The 18,910-nt window shown below is 48.7% G+C and overlaps 6 non-coding genes across 6 annotated transcripts; all 6 read left to right on the forward strand.

The window, feature by feature from the left end:
• Positions 1-12,426: 12,426 nt before the first annotated feature.
• Positions 12,427-12,498, forward strand: Trnaq-cug (transfer RNA glutamine (anticodon CUG)). Its single transcript has one exon. It is a non-coding gene; the product is annotated as a tRNA-Gln (tRNA).
• Positions 12,499-12,662: 164 nt separating this feature from the next.
• Positions 12,663-12,734, forward strand: Trnae-cuc (transfer RNA glutamic acid (anticodon CUC)). The gene has a single exon. It is a non-coding gene; the product is annotated as a tRNA-Glu (tRNA).
• A 164-nt stretch (positions 12,735-12,898) lies between these two features.
• Positions 12,899-12,970, forward strand: Trnae-cuc (transfer RNA glutamic acid (anticodon CUC)). Its single transcript has one exon. It is a non-coding gene; the product is annotated as a tRNA-Glu (tRNA).
• Positions 12,971-13,059: 89 nt separating this feature from the next.
• On the forward strand, positions 13,060-13,131 carry Trnae-uuc (transfer RNA glutamic acid (anticodon UUC)). Its single transcript has one exon. It is a non-coding gene; the product is annotated as a tRNA-Glu (tRNA).
• A 1,954-nt stretch (positions 13,132-15,085) lies between these two features.
• Trnae-uuc (transfer RNA glutamic acid (anticodon UUC)) lies at positions 15,086-15,157 on the forward strand. The gene has a single exon. It is a non-coding gene; the product is annotated as a tRNA-Glu (tRNA).
• Positions 15,158-16,880: 1,723 nt separating this feature from the next.
• On the forward strand, positions 16,881-16,952 carry Trnae-uuc (transfer RNA glutamic acid (anticodon UUC)). The gene has a single exon. It is a non-coding gene; the product is annotated as a tRNA-Glu (tRNA).
• The last annotated feature ends 1,958 nt before the right edge of the window (positions 16,953-18,910 follow it).

Genomic DNA, 18,910 nt, shown 5'->3' on the forward strand with positions numbered 1-18,910 from the left:
TCTGCCGATACTCTATCAACACTGTCTCTGGCACTCGACACCGGCTCGGAATAGGGTCCCTGACGTCTTAACCCATAACGACAGTCAACAAACGAAATGCACTGTCATGATAAACGACATGAAAATACCAAAACGGGCAAGTGTCGCTTCTGATGCTCGTAGTCGCCTTCTGCCGATACTCTATCAACACTGTCTCTGGCACTTGACACCGGCTCGGAATAGGGTCCCTGACGTCTTAACCCATAACGACAGTCAACAAACGAAATGCACTGTCATGAAAAACGACATGAAAATACCAAAACGGGCAAGTGTCGCTTCTGGTGCTCGTAGTCGCCTTCTGCCGATACTCTATCAACACTGTCTCTGGCACTCGACACCGGCTCGGAATAGGGTCCCTGACGTCTTAACCCATAACGACAGTCAACAAACGAAATGCACTGTCATGATAAACGACATGAAAATACCAAAACGGGCAAGTGTCGCTTCTGATGCTCGTAGTCGCCTTCTGCCGATACTCTATCAACACTGTCTCTGGCACTTGACACCGGCTCGGAATAGGGTCCCTGACGTCTTAACCCATAACGACACTCAACAAACGAAATGCACTGTGATGAAAAACGACATGAAAATACCAAAACGGGCAAGTGTCGCTTCTGATGCTCGTAGTCGCCTTCTGCCGATACTCTATCAACACTGTCTCTGGCACTTGACACCGGCTCGGAATAGGGTCCCTGACGTCTTAACCCATAACGACAGTCAACAAACGAAATGCACTGTGATGAAAAACGACATGAAAATACCAAAACGGGCAAGTGTCGCTTCTGATGCTCGTAGTCGCCTTCTGCCGATACTCTATCAACACTGTCTCTGGCACTTGACACCGGCTCGGAATAGGGTCCCTGACGTCTTAACCCATAACGACAGTCAACAAACGAAATGCACTGTCATGATAAACGACATGAAAATACCAAAACGGGCAAGTGTCGCTTCTGATGCTCATACGCCTTCTGCCGATACTCTATCAACACTGTCTCTGGCACTCGACACCGGCTCGGAATAGGGTCCTTGACGTCTTAACCCATAACGACAGTTAACAAACGAAATGCACTGTCATGAAAAATGACATGGAAATACCAAAACGGGCAAGTGTCGCGTCTGATGCTCGTAGTCGTCTTCTGCCGATACTCTATCAACACTGTCTCTGGCACTCGACACCGGCTCGGAATAGGGTCCCTGACGTCTTAACCCATAACGACAGTTAACAAACGAAATGCACTGTCATGAAAAATGACATGAAAATACCAAAACGGGCAAGTGTCGCGTCTGATGCTCGTAGTCGTCTTCTGCCGATACTCTGTCAACACTGTCTCTGGCACTCGACACCGGCTCGGAATAGGGTCCCTGACGTCTTAACCCATAACGACAGTCAACAAACGAAATGCACTGTCATGAAAAATGACATGAAAATACCAAAACGGGCAAGTGTCGCGTCTGATGCTCGTAGTCGTCTTCTGCCGATACTCTATCAACACTGTCTCTGGCACTCGACACCGGCTCGGAATAGGGTCCCTGACGTCTTAACCCATAACGACAGTCAACAAACGAAATGCACTGTTATGAAAAACGACATGAAAATACCAAAACGGGCAAGTGTCGCGTCTGATGCTCGTAGTCGTCTTCTGCCGATACTCTGTCAACACTGTCTCTTGCACTCGACACCGGCTCGGAATAGGGTCCGTGATGTCTTAACCCATAACGACAGTCAACAAACAAAATGCACTGTCATGAAAAACAACATGAAAATACCAAAACTGTCAAGTGTCGCGTCTGATGCTCGTAGTCGTCTTCTGCCGATACTCTGTCAACACTGTCTCTTGCACTCGACACCGGCTCGGAATAGGGTCCCTGACGTCTTAACCCATAACGACAGTCAACAAACAAAATGCACTGTCATGAAAAACAACATGAAAATACCAAAACGGGCAAGTGTCGCGTCTGATGCTCGTAGTCGTCTTCTGCCGATACTCTGTCAACACTGTCTCTTGCACTCGACACCGGCTCGGAATAGGGTCCGTGATGTCTTAACCCATAACGACAGTCAACAAACAAAATGCACTGTCATGAAAAACAACATGAAAATACCAAAACGGGCAAGTGTCGCGTCTGATGCTCGTAGTCGTCTTCTGCCGATACTCTGTCAACACTGTCTCTTGCACTCGACACCGGCTCGGAATAGGGTCCCTGACGTCTAAACCCATAACGACAGTCAACAAACAAAATGCACTGTCATGAAAAACAACATGAAAATACCAAAACTGTCAAGTGTCGCGTCTGATGCTCGTAGTCGTCTTCTGCCGATACTCTGTCAACACTGTCTCTTGCACTCGACACCGGCTCGGAATAGGGTCCCTGACGTCTTAACCCATAACGACAGCCAACAAACGAAATGCACTGTCATAAAAAACGACATGAAAATACCAAAACGGGCAAGTGTCGCTTCTGATGCTCGTAGTCGTCTTCTGCCGATACTCTATCAACACTGTCTCTGGCACTCGACACCGGCTCGGAATAGGGTCCCTGACGTCTTAACCCATAACGACAGCCAACAAACGAAATGCACTGTCATAAAAAACGACATGAAAATACCAAAACGGGCAAGTGTCGCTCCTGTTGCTCGTAAGCGCCTTTTACCGACACCGTTGCTGGCGCTCGGCAGTGGCTCGGAATAAGGCCCTGACGTCTCAACCTCTAACGACAGTCAACAAACCAAGCACACTGTCGTTGAAAGCGACGTGGAAATACCAAAATGGGGAAGTGTCACTCCCGGTGCTCGTAATCACCTTATACCAATGCTCCTCTATCGGCATCGTCGCTGGCGCTGGACAGCGGCTCGGAATAGGGACCCTGACGTCTTAACCTGCATTGACAGTCCACAAATCAAGCTCACTGTCGTCAAAAGCTACATGGGAATACCAAAACGGGCAAGTGTCGCTTCTGATGCTCGTAGTCGCCTTCTGACGATACTCTATCAACACCGTTTCTTGCTACTCGACACCGGCTCGGAATAGGGCCCCTGACGTCTTAACCCATAACAACAGTCAACCAACGAAGTGAACTGTCATGAAAAGCGACATGGAAATACCAAAACGGGCAACTGTCGCGTCTGATGCTCGTAGTCGCCTTCTGACGATACTCTATCAACACCGTTTCTTGCTACTCGACACCGGCTCGGAATAGGGCCCCTGACGTCTTAACCCATAACAACAGTCAACAAACGAAGTGAACTGTCATGAAAAGCGACATGGAAATACCAAAACGGGCAACTGTCGCGTCTGATGCTCGTAGTCGCCTTCTGACGATACTCTATCAACACCGTTTCTTGCTACTCGACACCGGCTCGGAATAGGGCCCCTGACGTCTTAACCCATAACAACAGTCAACAAACGAAGTGAACTGTCATGAAAAGCGACATGGAAATACCAAAACGGGCAAGTGTCGCTTCTGATGCTCGTTGTCGCCTTCTGACGATACTCTATCAACACCGTTTCTTGCTACTCGACACCGGCTCGGAATAGGGCCCCTGACGTCTTAACCCATAACGACAGTCAACAAACGAAATGCACTGTCATGAAAAATGACATGAAAATACCAAAACGGGCAAGTGTCGCTTCTGATGCTCGTCGTAGCCTTCTGATGATACTCTATCAACACCGTTTCTTGCTACTCGACACCGGCTCGTAATAGGGCCCCTGACGTCTTAACCCATAACAACAGTCAACAAACGAAGTGAACTGTCATGAAAAGCGACATGGAAATACCAATAAGGGCAAGTGCTGCTCCTGTTGCTCGTAATCGCCTTCTACCGACACCGTCGCTGGTGCTCGGCAGTGGCTCGGAATAACGCCCCTGACGTCTTAACCTCTAACGACAGTCAACAAACCAAGCACACTGTCGTTAAAAGCGACGTGGAAATACCAAAATGGGGAAGTGTCACTCCCGGTGCTCGTAATCACCTTATACCAATGCTCCTCTATCGGCATCGTCGCTGGCGCTGGACAGCGGCTCGGAATAGGGACCCTGACGTCTTAACCTGCATTGACAGTCCACAAATCAAGCTCACTGTCGTCAAAAGCTACATGGGAATACCAAAACGGGCAAGTGTCGCTTCTGATGCTCGTAGTCGCCTTCTGACGATACTCTATCAACACTGTCTCTTGCTACTCGACACCGGCTCGGAATAGGGCCCCTGACGTCTTAACCCATAACAACAGTCAACAAACGAAGTGAACTGTCATGAAAAGCGACATGAAAATATCAATAAGGGCAAGTGCTGCTCCCGGTGCTCGTAATCGCCAGCTACCGACACCGTCGCTGGCGATTACGGCAGTGGCTCGGAATATGGCCCCTGACGTCTGAACCTCTAATGACAGTCAGCAAAGCAAGAACACTGTCTTTATAAGTGACATGAAAATACCAAAACAAGGAAGGGTTGCCCCCAGTGCTCGTAATCGCCTTCTACCAGTACTCGTCTATAGGCATCGTCGCTGGCGCTGGACAGCGGCTCGGAATAGGGACCCTGACATCTTAACCTGCATTGACAGTCCACAAATCAAGCACACTGTCGTCAAAAGCTACATGGGAATACCAAAACGGGCAAGTGTCGCTTCTGATGCTCGTAGTCGCCTTCTGACGATACTCTATCAACACTGTCTCTTGCTACTCGACACCGGCTCGGAATAGGGCCCCTGACGTCTTAACCCATAACAACAGTCAACAAACGAAGTGAACTGTCATGAAAAGCGACATGAAAATATCAATAAGGGCAAGTGCTGCTCCCGGTGCTCGTAATCGCCAGCTACCGACACCGTCGCTGGCGCTCGGCAGTGGCTCGGAATATGGCCCCTGACGTCTGAACCTCTAATGACAGTCAGCAAAGCAAGAACACTGTCTTTATAAGTGACATGAAAATACCAAAACAAGGAAGGGTTGCCCCCAGTGCTCGTAATCGCCTTCTACCAGTACTCGTCTATAGGCATCGTCGCTGGCGCTGGACAGCGGCTCGGAATAGGGACCCTGACGTCTTAACCTGCATTGACAGTCCACAAATCAAGCACACTGTCGTTAAAAGCTACATGGGAATACCAAAACGGGCAAGTGTCGCTTCTGATGCTCGTAGTCGGCTTCTGACGATACTCTATCAACACTGTCTCTTGCTACTCGACACCGGCTCGGAATAGGGCCCGTGACGTCTTAACCCACAACGACAGTCCACAAATGAAGTGCGCTGTCGTGAAAAGCGACACGCAAATACAGTCGACCCGCCTTTAACTTGACGGCTCCGTTAATTGTGAAAATGTCCGGGTCGCGGGGGAGCCGGATAAGTGAAATGCAAAATTCCAGAGTGATCCTAAAAGCAAAAATGAGATCTTTATTGACCGTTACACAGAAAATTATTCATCGTCATCTGTTTCATTCAAATACACACATCCAGTTCTTGCAAACCGTTGCTAATGGCATGAACTTGTGAAATATTGTTCTGTTGTTTCAAAAATACCAGCGCTGTTTCAGTGCCGCCCGCGCATTTTCTCCCGTCACAGATGGTGCATCCCCGCTTTCATTATCAGATTCTTCTTGAACACTATCGGAAGCGACAACACTGACGATGAGGTCATCTGTGATTGCAGCACAGGGTCCTCATTGCGGGCCTTCTGGGTCTGAAATGACCAGACTTCTCAGTAAATTACTTTAGTAATTTACTGTAATATTTTTGTTGCGGGTTGCTTCGGGACTCTCTGTGTGAACATCAATATAGAGTCATGAAACGTCATGTCTTTGGGATAGAGACTAAGATACTGAACATATATATACATACATTTCTGTATATTCTGTCGTTTATGGTACCACAGCACGGTCTCATCACTCGACTTTCAGTACATTGTGCTGCTTGGGTAAGCAGCACAGTGTACTGAAAGTCGAGTGCAATAGGGGTGGACGGTTTGTGTTTCATCAATGTTCCTTAGTTTCAAGAGTCTGTTCAAGATCTGCCACCTACCCGTCCACCCCAACTGCACTCGACTTTCAGTACATTGTGTTGCTTCCCGAAGCAGCACAGTGTACTGAAAGTCGAGTGCAATGGGGTGGACGGGTAGGTGGCAGACCTTGAACAGACTCTTAAAGCTAAGAAACATTGATAAGACACATACTGTCCATCCCTATTGCACTTGATTTTCAGTACATTGTGCTGCTTCGGTAAGCAGCACAATGTACTGCAAGTCGAGTGATGAGACCGTGCTGTGGTACCCTAAACGACAGAATATACAGAAATGTATGTATATATATGTTCAGTATCTTAGTCTCTATCCCAAAGACATGACGTTTCATGACTCTATATTGATGTTCACACAGAGAGTCCCGAAGCAACCCGCAACAAAAATATTACAGTAAATTACTAAAGTAATTTACTGAGAAGCCTGGTCATTTCAGACCCAGAAGGCCCGCAATGAGGACCCTGCGCTGCAATGGTCCAATGCGCATATTTAGATAGAAGTGCTCGAAGCGGTTGTGACGCGTGTGACAAATGCGTTAAGAATCGCGCAACATGATTCATCATTCCTAGGAACCTCCTAAGTTCCACAACATTTGTGGGCGGTGGAAGGGTCTTTATAGCGGTTATCTTTCGAAGGTCTGGGAAGATTGCTTTGATCAGTGACGATCACCCCAAGGAAGGAAACTTTGTTGACTCCGAACTTGCATTTTTCTCTGTTCAGGGTCATACCGCTTTGATGGAGACGATCCATGGTTTGCTTTAAACGGTAGTCATGCTCTTCCTTAGTCCTTCCGAAGACGAAAATGTCATCCATCATGTTCTGGACGCCAGGCAGTCCATCTAGATTTTCCATCATCTTTCTTTGAAAAACTTCCGGTGCCGAAGTTATGCTGAAAGGTAGCCGCTGGTAGCAGCAGCGTCCAAAGGGGGTGATGAATGTAGTTAATTTTTGGCACTTCGGCGACAACTGTGTCTGGTGAAATCCCCAGTTCCCGTCGAGTTTTGAGAAAAACTTCGCTTCTCACAAGTTCCCGCAAGCATTTCTTCCACCGTTGGTTTAGGATATGTTGTCCACCGTTTGTATATAGCCGCGTGAAGTCCACGCAAATGCGGACCTGAACTGTTGGGCTTTAGCACTGGGACTATCGGCGCGCACCACGGAGCGGGAGTTTCTACTTTGCGAATTACTGAAAGCGACTCTAGTCGACGCAACTCTTTGCCGATAAGTGAGCGTAATGGTAGAGGTACACGACGCGGTGTCGAAACCGAGAAGGGCACGGCGTTCGCAACTAGCTGAGTGGTGTGTTCACCAGGTATCTTCCCGATTCCGTGAAATGTCGACGGACACATCGCTTCGTATTCAGACGGGACACTCGGACGGACTAATTTAGTGTCACTTTCAGCGAGTGACGCTTGCACTTAGCGTCATTCCTACGCTGTCACACGACATCTTTTAGTGACACTCGGCAGAAAGCGCACTGACGATTTATTGAGTTCCCCAAACTCACTTCACTTGTGTTCGGCGGACAAAGTGTGTAGCCTCGACGGCAGGCTTTGCGGCACATGTAGAAATAGTGTGAAAATGCGAGGCGTCCCAACACCACATTATTTTTAAAAGGGCATTTTCAATAGCGTGTTTATTTTGTTTAAGTACAGTGCGAGGTGGTGCCAAAAAAACATGTTACTACTGTTGTTAACAGCCTGCGACAACTTCGCGGTCTCAGCATTCCAGCGGCAGCCATTTTTGTTGTAGCATATGTGTGAGGCCAATTTGTTTAATATTGGAAGAAGATTAACAGGAAGGGTTTCTAAATAAAAGGAAAACATTCTGGAGGAAGGTATTGTGGTGCACGGCTGGAAATGTTGCCGCCGTTTACTCTTATCCGTCGTAATTTCCATCACTGCATTAGTGACACCACTGATCTCTATAGTATAGCCTGGATCGCGCATAGGGTGCTCCACAACGTGGTCACCGGCCGCCATATTGGTGGGCCCAACGCATTCTGTCGTTTGCATTTAGTTCAAGCGGGGCTGCCCGTATTTTTTAAAATTTACTTTAAAAGACAGGGCATGTGATGCCAGTTTGTTGCAGCTTTGAGTACACTCCACACGAACAGAGAAAGAGGGATAATTTTTCACAGGTGAGCTCTATATTTTGAGGAAAAATCTGTTTATTCGTATCGCATGCATCTGACAACTCGGACTTGTTTGCATTGCTACTTCGCTGGTGCCATTGCGTACTAAAAAAGTACGGATGGCTGTTCCTATCAATCTCAAAACCATGTATTTTCTATTAACATTGCGCTTGTGCTTGCAGGTTCCCCTCACAGTCGCTCAGCTGTGCCGAAGAAGCGGATGCAGAACCTGCCCCAATATGCCAATTTGTTCCACTGTTCTGTTAATTTGTGAGGTACGGTGGAAGTAAATAAACTGCTGCGTTAACCTAGTATGTGCAGTCGCTCCTACAGCGTGTGTGATAAGTCATGCATGTGCATGCTCTTCGTGCACAGCGCTTCAAATTTCTGTAATGAAATACGCTGACAGCTGAATAACTGCAACGCACTCGTGACAATAACGTTATTTTAAGATGAGGAATGGGGAGTTTCATCGCCAGCGTCTATACTCCACCCCACTGCTGGTGGTGAGACCCTTCAGAATTAGGATCGAGGTCTTATTGTAGAACACACACAGAGACACTCGTAGAACATAATACGATAACGGAAAAAAGTCAAACGAGAACCATGCAATACCAAACCACATATTAAAGAACGAGAACCACGGAACACCACACGAAAACCGAACAACAAACGAAAACAAACAAAAAAATAGAAAAACGGAAGTACCTTACAATAACAAACAGTGTGAAACCTTTCTGAGCAAAAAGAGTTAATTTTATAAGTTGACATTCACCAGATTCACCTTCGTGCGTGTGCGCCTTGTGCACGACAGCTACGACCCCCTATTCGGAATACAGGCAGCGGAGAAGAAAAAGAAGGCAATTACCATTAAAAACTACAGAAACACGGCTGAAGCCGTTTGGAATACATCAGCACACTGATTCCTAAGAAAAAATGCGTGCTAATCAGCAATGAGGAGCGTTTAAAGCGCAATAAATACTCCAAATCAAATCGCTTCCCATTGTTTCCTATGGGAGCAGCCGGCACCAGTGGGCCCTCCAACATGGTGGCCGGTTGCCGCACCTCTCTCCCACGCGCCCCTCTCCTATGCGCAATCCAGCCTTTATACATAGAGATCAGTGAGTGACACTTACTTAAGCCGTCTAGCAAGCACGTAGTGAAAATGACATTCGCTGGTTGGAGTGCACTACACTAAGAACACACTAAATCATCCCGTGTGACATCACTCAAAAACGTAATCACTCCCAGTTCCTCTAGCGCTGGCATTCCTAGTAGCGGGTCTTTCAGATTTCGGACCAAAAAACAGTGTCTGCCACGAAAATCGTTTCTTTCCAGGTGATGACAGCTTTAAACTTTTCCAGTACGTTGAGCTGTGTACCACCCGGACCCATGAGCGGGTCGCCGTGGCTTAATTTCTTTGGTATGCCGGGAAATTCTTCGCCCACGACCGTGACGTCTCCCCCGGAGTCAGTTTTGGCCTGAACAGGATGTCCGTTGATGCTAAGGTCAATGAAGCGTGCTCTGCCCTGGCTGCCCCGCGCAGCTCCCAGGACGTTGTAGTCTTCAACCACATCCATGACTTCCACATTGACAGCTTTGTTAGGGAGTTTACCACGTCCTTTGGGACCTCTCCGACAGACACTTGCGAAGTGTCCAATTTTCCGGCATTCCGTGCAAGAGTTGTTTTGTGCCGCTGTACGCCTTACTTTTCTTTTTGCAGCACATCGTTCCTTCGCCCCCCCCCCCGAATTGGGTGGTCTTTACTGACTCAGCCAGCAATTGAAAATTCTGGCATACGAGGCTCCTCCGCAGCGTTGGCTATGGATGTGGTAACCGCTTACAAACTTGTCTACAAAGCAGGACATAGGCTCGCTCTCCAATGGGTTCCCGCCCATTGTGGTGTCGAAGGCAATGAGCTGGCGGACAGTGCCGCCGAAGCAGCTCTCTCGTCTCGGACACGGACGCGATACTGAGAGGCGATCGGGGTTCCATACTTCGAATCTCCTCTCCGGACTCTCGAACCTCCAGACTCCTCTGGCTACCCGCCAACGGACCGCCGACATACTACCCCCTGCCATGCTGAGCAGAGTTGACCCAGCGCTCGCTCTCCGCATGCCAGCACATATCTCTCGTCAAGACGCCGTATTAGTTCATCGAATGCGCCTCGACGTGGCGTTCACAGCACAGTGGCGCTACCGCTTGAGACAAGTTAACTTTCCCCACTGCACTCACTGCGGTGGTGTTGAAGATCTCGAGCACATTCTTCTCCATTGCCCACACTACCACCCTTCCCGCTCCGTCCTCTCCGCCTCCCTCAACGAGCTAGACTCCCGTCCCCTCTCCCTCACAACATTGCTTGGCCCCTGGCCGCATCCACCTTCCACCTCACCAGCGCTCTGCCCTCAGGGCTATCTTCACCTTTTTGGACGCCACAGGACTTCGATCCTCATTGTAACAGGACCCATTACTTCGTTCCCAGCTTCACATACAGCACTGGGGTAGAGTATCGCCCCCGCCGATGAAACTCCCGACCCATCATCCTGAAATAAAGTTGTTTTTTGCGCCTGCCTAACGTGTTCGGTGTGGTCTAGTGGCTAGGATACCTGGCTTTCACCCAGGAGGCCCGGATTCGATTCCAGGCATCAGAATTTCAGTTCCCATGGTGTCATGGTCCGGACACTGAATCCAGCGATCCGGTGGGACCTCTCTGTTTTTGTATCTATACCTGTTTCAGGCATTGACTATTTTTTTCATCTCAGTCCCTTTCTTTCTATCGACCAATTCCTGCATAACGTGTCCTGTGTGGTCTAGTGACTAGGATACCTGGCTTTCACCAATGAGCCCCGGGATCGATAACCGGCTTCCGAATTTCATGTCCCATGGTGTAATGGTCAGCACTCTGAATCCAGCGATCCGAGTTCGACTCTCGACGGGACCTCTCTGTTTTTGTATCTATACCTGTTTCAGGCATTGACTATTTTTTTCATCTAAGTCCCATTTTTTCTATCGACCAATTCCTGCGTAACGTGTCCTGTGTGGTCTAGTGACTAGGATACCTGGCTTTCACCAATGAGCCCCGGGATCGATACCCGGCTTCCGAATTTCATGTCGCATGGTGTAATGGTCAGCACTCTGAATCCAGCGATCCGAGTTCGACTCTCGGCGGGACCTCTCTGTTTTTGTATCTATACCTGTTTCAGGCGTTGACTATTTTTTTCATCTCAATCCCTTTCTTTCTATCGACCAATTCCTGCATAACGTGCCCTGTGTGGTCTAGTGACTAGGATACCTGGCTTTCACCAATGAGCCCCGGGATCGATACCCGGCTTCCGAATTTCATGTCCCATGGTGTAATGGCCAGCACTCTGAATCCAGCGATCCGAGTTCGACTCTCGGCGGGACCTCTCTGTTTTTGTATCTATACCTGTTTCAGGCGTTGACTATTTTTTTCATCTCAATCCCTTTCTTTCTATCGACCAATTCCTGCATAACGTGTCCTGTGTGGTCTAGTGACTAGGATACCTGGCTTTCACCAATGAGCCCCGGGATCGATACCCGGCTTCCGAATTTCATGTCCCATGGTGTAATGGTCAGCACTCTGAATCCAGCGATCCGAGTTCGACTCTCGGTGGGACCTCTTTGTTTTTGTATCTATACCTGTTTCAGGCATTGACTATTTTTTTCATCTCAGTCCCTTTTTTTCTATCGACCAATTCCTGCGTAACGTGTCCTGTGTGGTCTAGTGGCTAGGATACCTCGCTTTCATCCAGAAGCCCTGGGTCCGATACCCGGCTTCGGAATTTCAGTTCCCATGGTGTAATGGTCTGGACTCTGGATCCAGCGATCCGAGTTCGACTCTCGGTGGGACCTCTCTGTTTTTTCTCTATACCTGTTTCAGGCGTTGACAATTTTTTCATCTCAATCCCTTTTTTCTATCGATCAATTCTTGCATAACGTGTCCTCTGTGGTCTAGTGGCTAGGGTACCTGGCATTCAACGAGGAGGCACGGGTCCGATTCCCGGCAGCGGAATTTCAGTTGTAATGGTCAGCAATGTGGAGTCTGAATCGAGCGATACGAGGTGGGACCTATCTGTTTTTGTATCTATACGTTTTTCAGGCATAGACTACTTTTTTCGTTTCAATCCCTTTTTTCAATCGAACAACTCCTGCCTAACGTGCCCGAGGGTGGTCTAGTGGCTTTCACCCAGGAGGCCCGGGTCTGATTCCCAGCATCGAGTTTCAGGTCTCATGGTGCAATGGTCTGCACTCTGGACTCTGAATTCAGCGATCCGAGTTCGACTCTCGGTGGGGCCTGTCTGTTTTTGTATCTAAACTGTTTCAGGCTTTGACTGCTTGTTTCATGTCATCCCTTGTTTCTATCGACCACCGCCTGCATAATGTGTCCGGTGTGGTCTAGTGGTTAGGATACCTGACTTTCACCCGGGAGGCCCGGATCTGATTCCCAGCATCGAATTTAAGGTCCCATGGTGTAATGGTCTGCACTCTGGACTCTCAATCCAGCGATCCGAGTTAGACTCTCGGTGGGGCCTGTCTGTTTTTGTATCTAAACTGTTTCAGGCTTTGACTGCTTGTTTCATGTCATCCCTTGTTTCTATCGACCACCGCCTGCATAATGTGTCCGGTGTGGTCTAGTGGTTAGGATACCTGGCTTTCACCCGGGAGGCCCGGATCTGATTCCCAGCATCGAATTTAAGGTCCCATGGTGTAATGGTCTGCACTCTGGACTCTCAATCCAGCGATCCGAGTTCGACTCTCGGTGGGGCCTGTCTGCTTTTGTATCTAAACTGTTTCAGGCTTTGACTGCTTGTTTCATCTCATCTCTTTTTTTCTATCGACCACCGCCTGCCTAACGTGTCCGGTGTGGTCTAGTGGCTAGGATACCAGGCTTTCACCCAGGAGGCCTGGGTCCGATTCCCGGCATCGGAATTTGAGTTGTTATGGTCAGCATTCTGGACCCTAAATCCAACCATCCGAGGTCGCCTCCCAGTGGGACCTGTCTGTTTTTGTATCTATACCTGTTTCTGGCGTTGACTACCTTTTTTCATCTCAATCCCCTTTTTCTATCGAGCAACTCCTGCCTAAGGTGTCCGGTGTGGTCTCGTGGCTAGGATACCTGGCTTTCACCCTTGAAGCCTGGGTCCGATTCGCGGCATCGGAATTTCAATTGTAATGGTCAGCACTGTGGACTCTGAATCCAGCGATCCGAGATCGCCTCTCAGTGGGACCTGTCTGTTTTTGTATCTATACCTGTTTCATGCATTGACTACTTTTTCATCTCAATCCCCTTTTTCTATCGAGCAACTCCTGCCTAAGTGTCCTGTGTGGTCGCGTGGCTAGGATACCTGGCTTTCACCCAGGAGGCGCGGGTCTGAGTCCCGGCATCGTGTTTCAGGTCCCATGGTGTAATGGTCTGTTTTTGTATCCATACGTTTTCAGGCGGAGACTACTTTTTTCGTTTCAATCCCTTTTTTCAGTCGAACAACTCCTGCCTAAGGTGTCCGGTGTGGTCTAGTGACTAGGATACCTGGCTTTCACCCAGGAGGCCCGGGTCCGATTCGCGGCATCAGAATTTTAATTGTAATGGTCAGCACTGTGGACTCTGAATCCAGCGATCCGAGATCGCCTTTCAGTGGGACCTGTCTGTTTTTGTATTTATACCTGCTTCATGCATTGACTACTTTTTCATCTCAATCCCCTTTTTCTATCGAGCAACTCCTGCTTAACGTGTCCTGTGTGGTCTCGTGGCTAGGATACCTGGCTTTCACCCTTGAAGCCTGGGTCCGATTCGCGGCATCGGAATTTCAATTGTAATGGTCAGCACTGTGGACTCTGAATCCAGCGATCCGAGATCGCCTCTCAGTGGGACCTGTCTGTTTTTGTATCTATACCTGTTTCATGCATTGACTACTTTTTCATCTCAATCCCCTTTTTCTATCGAGCAACTCCTGCCTAAGTGTCCTGTGTGGTCGCGTGGCTAGGATACCTGGCTTTCACCCAGGAAGCCCGGGTCCGATTCGCGGCATAAGAATTTCAGTTGTAATGGTCAGCACTCTGGGACTCTGAATCCAACCATCCGAGATCGCCTCTCAGTGGGACCTGTCTGTTTTTGTATCTATACCTGTTTCAGGCATTGACTACTTTTTTCGTCTCAATCCCCTTTTTCTATCGAGCAACTCCTGCCTAACGTGTCCTGTGTGGTCTCGTGGCTAGGATACCTGGCTTTCACCCAGGAAGCCTGGGTCCGATTCGCGGCATCGGAATTTTAATTGTAATGGTCAACACTGTGGACTCTGAATCCAGCGATCCGAAATCGCCTCTCAGTGGGACCTGTCTGTTTTTGTATATATACCTGTTTCAGGCATTGACTACTTTTTTCGTCTCAATCCCCTTTTTCTATCGAGCAACTCCTGCCTAACGTGTCCTGTGTGGTCTCGTGGCTAGGGTACCTGGCTTTCACCCAGGAAGCCTGGGTCCGATTCGCGGCATCGGAATTTTAATTGTAATGGTCAACACTGTGGACTCTGAATCCAGCGATCCGAAATCGCCTCTCAGTGGGACCTGTCTGTTTTTGTATCTATACCTGTTTCAGGCATTGACTACTTTTTTCGTCTCAATCCCCTTTTTCTATCGAGCAACTCCTGCCTAACGTGTCCTGTGTGGTCTCGTGGCTAGGGTACCTGGCTTTCACCGAGGAGGCACGAGTACGATTCGCGGCATAAGAATTTCAGTTGTAATGGTCAGCACTCTGGACTCTCAATCCAGCGATCCGAGTTCGACTCTCGGTGGGGCCTGTCTGCTTTTGTATCTAAACTGTTTCAGGCTTTGACTGCTTGTTTCATCTCATCTCTTTTTTTCTATCGACCACCGCCTGCCTAACGTGTCCGGTGTGGTCTAGTGGCTAGGATACCAGGCTTTCACCCAGGAGGCCTGGGTCCGATTCCCGGCATCGGAATTTGAGTTGTTATGGTCAGCATTCTGGACCCTAAATCCAACCATCCGAGGTCGCCTCCCAGTGGGACCTGTCTGTTTTTGTATCTATACCTGTTTCTGGCGTTGACTACCTTTTTTCATCTCAATCCCCTTTTTCTATCGAGCAACTCCTGCCTAAGGTGTCCGGTGTGGTCTCGTGGCTAGGATACCTGGCTTTCACCCTTGAAGCCTGGGTCCGATTCGCGGCATCGGAATTTCAATTGTAATGGTCAGCACTGTGGACTCTGAATCCAGCGATCCGAGATCGCCTCTCAGTGGGACCTGTCTGTTTTTGTATCTATACCTGTTTCATGCATTGACTACTTTTTCATCTCAATCCCCTTTTTCTATCGAGCAACTCCTGCCTAAGTGTCCTGTGTGGTCGCGTGGCTAGGATACCTGGCTTTCACCCAGGAGGCGCGGGTCTGAGTCCCGGCATCGTGTTTCAGGTCCCATGGTGTAATGGTCTGTTTTTGTATCCATACGTTTTCAGGCGGAGACTACTTTTTTCGTTTCAATCCCTTTTTTCAGTCGAACAACTCCTGCCTAAGGTGTCCGGTGTGGTCTAGTGACTAGGATACCTGGCTTTCACCCAGGAGGCCCGGGTCCGATTCGCGGCATCAGAATTTTAATTGTAATGGTCAGCACTGTGGACTCTGAATCCAGCGATCCGAGATCGCCTTTCAGTGGGACCTGTCTGTTTTTGTATTTATACCTGCTTCATGCATTGACTACTTTTTCATCTCAATCCCCTTTTTCTATCGAGCAACTCCTGCTTAACGTGTCCTGTGTGGTCTCGTGGCTAGGATACCTGGCTTTCACCCTTGAAGCCTGGGTCCGATTCGCGGCATCGGAATTTCAATTGTAATGGTCAGCACTGTGGACTCTGAATCCAGCGATCCGAGATCGCCTCTCAGTGGGACCTGTCTGTTTTCGTATCTATACCTGTTTCATGCATTGACTACTTTTTCATCTCAATCCCCTTTTTCTATCGAGCAACTCCTGCCTAAGTGTCCTGTGTGGTCGCGTGGCTAGGATACCTGGCTTTCACCCAGGAAGCCCGGGTCCGATTCGCGGCATAAGAATTTCAGTTGTAATGGTCAGCACTCTGGGACTCTGAATCCAACCATCCGAGATCGCCTCTCAGTGGGACCTGTCTGTTTTTGTATCTATACCTGTTTCAGGCATTGACTACTTTTTTCGTCTCAATCCCCTTTTTCTATCGAGCAACTCCTGCCTAACGTGTCCTGTGTGGTCTCGTGGCTAGGGTACCTGGCTTTCACCCAGGAAGCCTGGGTCCGATTCGCGGCATCGGAATTTTAATTGTAATGGTCAACACTGTGGACTCTGAATCCAGCGATCCGAAATCGCCTCTCAGTGGGACCTGTCTGTTTTTGTATCTATACCTGTTTCAGGCATTGACTACTTTTTTCGTCTCAATCCCCTTTTTCTATCGAGCAACTCCTGCCTAACGTGTCCTGTGTGGTCTCGTGGCTAGGGTACCTGGCTTTCACCGAGGAGGCACGAGTACGATTCGCGGCATAAGAATTTCAGTTGTAATGGTCAGCACTCTGGACTCTCAATCCAGCGATCCGAGTTCGACTCTCGGTGGGGCCTGTCTGCTTTTGTATCTAAACTGTTTCAGGCTTTGACTGCTTGTTTCATCTCATCTCTTTTTTTCTATCGACCACCGCCTGCCTAACGTGTCCGGTGTGGTCTAGTGGCTAGGATACCAGGCTTTCACCCAGGAGGCCTGGGTCCGATTCCCGGCATCGGAATTTGAGTTGTTATGGTCAGCATTCTGGACCCTAAATCCAACCATCCGAGGTCGCCTCCCAGTGGGACCTGTCTGTTTTTGTATCTATACCTGTTTCTGGCGTTGACTACCTTTTTTCATCTCAATCCCCTTTTTCTATCGAGCAACTCCTGCCTAAGGTGTCCGGTGTGGTCTCGTGGCTAGGATACCTGGCTTTCACCCTTGAAGCCTGGGTCCGATTCGCGGCATCGGAATTTCAATTGTAATGGTCAGCACTGTGGACTCTGAATCCAGCGATCCGAGATCGCCTCTCAGTGGGACCTGTCTGTTTTTGTATCTATACCTGTTTCATGCATTGACTACTTTTTCATCTCAATCCCCTTTTTCTATCGAGCAACTCCTGCCTAAGTGTCCTGTGTGGTCGCGTGGCTAGGATACCTGGCTTTCACCCAGGAGGCGCGGGTCTGAGTCCCGGCATCGTGTTTCAGGTCCCATGGTGTAATGGTCTGTTTTTGTATCCATACGTTTTCAGGCGGAGACTACTTTTTTCGTTTCAATCCCTTTTTTCAGTCGAACAACTCCTGCCTAAGGTGTCCGGTGTGGTCTAGTGACTAGGATACCTGGCTTTCACCCAGGAGGCCCGGGTCCGATTCGCGGCATCAGAATTTTAATTGTAATGGTCAGCACTGTGGACTCTGAATCCAGCGATCCGAGATCGCCTTTCAGTGGGACCTGTCTGTTTTTGTATTTATACCTGCTTCATGCATTGACTACTTTTTCATCTCAATCCCCTTTTTCTATCGAGCAACTCCTGCTTAACGTGTCCTGTGTGGTCTCGTGGCTAGGATACCTGGCTTTCACCCTTGAAGCCTGGGTCCGATTCGCGGCATCGGAATTTCAATTGTAATGGTCAGCACTGTGGACTCTGAATCCAGCGATCCGAGATCGCCTCTCAGTGGGACCTGTCTGTTTTCGTATCTATACCTGTTTCATGCATTGACTACTTTTTCATCTCAATCCCCTTTTTCTATCGAGCAACTCCTGCCTAAGTGTCCTGTGTGGTCGCGTGGCTAGGATACCTGGCTTTCACCCAGGAAGCCCGGGTCCGATTCGCGGCATAAGAATTTCAGTTGTAATGGTCAGCACTCTGGGACTCTGAATCCAACCATCCGAGATCGCCTCTCAGTGGGACCTGTCTGTTTTTGTATCTATACCTGTTTCAGGCATTGACTACTTTTTTCGTCTCAATCCCCTTTTTCTATCGAGCAACTCCTGCCTAACGTGTCCTGTGTGGTCTCGTGGCTAGGATACCTGGCTTTCACCCAGGAAGCCTGGGTCCGATTCGCGGCATCGGAATTTTAATTGTAATGGTCAACACTGTGGACTCTGAATCCAGCGATCCGAAATCGCCTCTCAGTGGGACCTGTCTGTTTTTGTATATATACCTGTTTCAGGCATTGACTACTTTTTTCGTCTCAATCCCCTTTTTCTATCGAGCAACTCCTGCCTAACGTGTCCTGTGTGGTCTCGTGGCTAGGGTACCTGGCTTTCACCCAGGAAGCCTGGGTCCGATTCGCGGCATCGGAATTTTAATTGTAATGGTCAACACTGTGGACTCTGAATCCAGCGATCCGAAATCGCCTCTCAGTGGGACCTGTCTGTTTTTGTATCTATACCTGTTTCAGGCATTGACTACTTTTTTCGTCTCAATCCCCTTTTTCTATCGAGCAACTCCTGCCTAACGTGTCCTGTGTGGTCTCGTGGCTAGGGTACCTGGCTTTCACCGAGGAGGCACGAGTACGATTCGCGGCATAAGAATTTCAGTTGTAATGGTCAGCACTCTGGGACTCTGAATCCAACCATCCGAGATCGCCTCTCGGTGGGACCTCTCTGTTTTTTCTCTATACCTGTTTCAGGCGTTGACAATTTTTTCATCTCAATCCCTTTTTTCTATCGATCAATTCTTGCATAACGTGTCCT

This window comes from Ornithodoros turicata, chromosome 1 (genome assembly GCF_037126465.1).
Source record: "Ornithodoros turicata isolate Travis chromosome 1, ASM3712646v1, whole genome shotgun sequence".
In the NCBI taxonomy this organism is placed as follows: domain Eukaryota; kingdom Metazoa; phylum Arthropoda; class Arachnida; order Ixodida; family Argasidae; genus Ornithodoros; species Ornithodoros turicata.